The following is a 1,426-nucleotide window of genomic DNA, read 5'->3' as shown; positions in this document are numbered from 1 at the left end:
CATCTGCCAACCTCAAATGAGTGAGGAGTGAGGAATTTATGGGTGACTCCCCTCCTTCTAAGGTTCAAACTTCTGTACCGCATGAGGATTCTGAGGGGGCTCTTTGCTCAACAACCCAGCCAGTGGTGCCGTCTAAGTCTGTGGGTGTTCATGATGGCATTCTAGGATTCCCGTCCCTGCCTCTTGCTCAGGTGTGGTGGGGCATGGGTCTTTAGATACTCAAAGAGCTCAGTCACTTGCTCCCTCTGATCCATCACCCAGCGGCCAACCTTTGGTTGATTCGGTTGGGGTGGATTCGGCTGGCCCCAAGGTGCCAGCTGAACCCTCACATGGGTGTCCAGATGGGGCAAGTGGGTCTTTCAAGAAGGTCTCTGTGCTTCGGACTCATTCTGGCAATGGGAGGGACATGTCTCGGGATAAGGGTACTTCCACCCATGGAAACTCTAAATCTTCATTGTCTTCTCGGTTGGTGAGGCAGAGCTCCACGCCTAGGAAGAAGGGCTTTCACTCCCTTCCCAATGTGGTTGCTACATAGCTTTGGTGTGGTTTCTAACTTCATAATATTTAATACTAATCACTATGGCTCAATCGGTACCAATCTGTCTTCAGTGGAACTGTAGAGGTGCCATGGCAAATTGGGAGGAATTGCAGTTATTACTCTCTGCTCTGAACCTACTATGTGTCTGTCTTCAGGAGACAATGGTGGGGGACAGACAGTTCCCTTCTATTAGGGGGTATGAGGCCTTCCACGCATCTCCTGGTGGTCACAGCGGTGGATGTGCAATTTTGTGCCGTTCTGATGTCCCCTTTATTTCTTTTGAGATTCAGTCCCACTTTCAAGTTCTAGCAGTACAGATGCAGGTTGGGAGGTGCTATACCATCTGTTGTCTGTACCTTCCACCTTCCGTTCCTGTTATACGTGCTGATCTAGAAACCCTTATCAGCCAACTTTCATCCCCTTTCCTACTCCTTGGTGACTTTAATGGCCACCATCGTTTGTGGGGTGACTCACTTTCAAATTCCCGGGGTGATCTTCTTGCCTCTTTGGTTAGGGATTTAGATTTGGTTGTCCTAAATGATGGGAGGCCGACCCATTTTCATGTTCAGACTGGCACATATTCTATCATTGACCTTACCATCTCCTCCTCTGACTGTGCCCTTGATTTTTCTTGGGAGGTTTTGGATGATCTACATGGTAGTGACCATTATCCTGTAGTGGTCCAGCCTACTTGCTCTGTTCCTGTGGCCCGTCTGCCACTCTGGTATCTGGACAGGGCTGATTGGTCTCTCTTTGAGGAACTATGTGTATCTGCCAACACGGTTAGTGATTTTTCAACTATCGATGATATTGAATGTTATTTTACTAAGACCATTTTCTCAGCAGTGGTTCATTCCATCCCATGGACTTCTGGTGTTTTTTCCAGGA

Source organism: Coenobita brevimanus, chromosome 62 (genome assembly GCF_032717465.1).
Source record: "Coenobita brevimanus isolate Jiangsu-jjx chromosome 62, ASM3271746v2, whole genome shotgun sequence".
Lineage (NCBI taxonomy): Eukaryota > Metazoa > Arthropoda > Malacostraca > Decapoda > Coenobitidae > Coenobita > Coenobita brevimanus.
Note: the sequence above shows the minus strand (reverse complement) of the source record.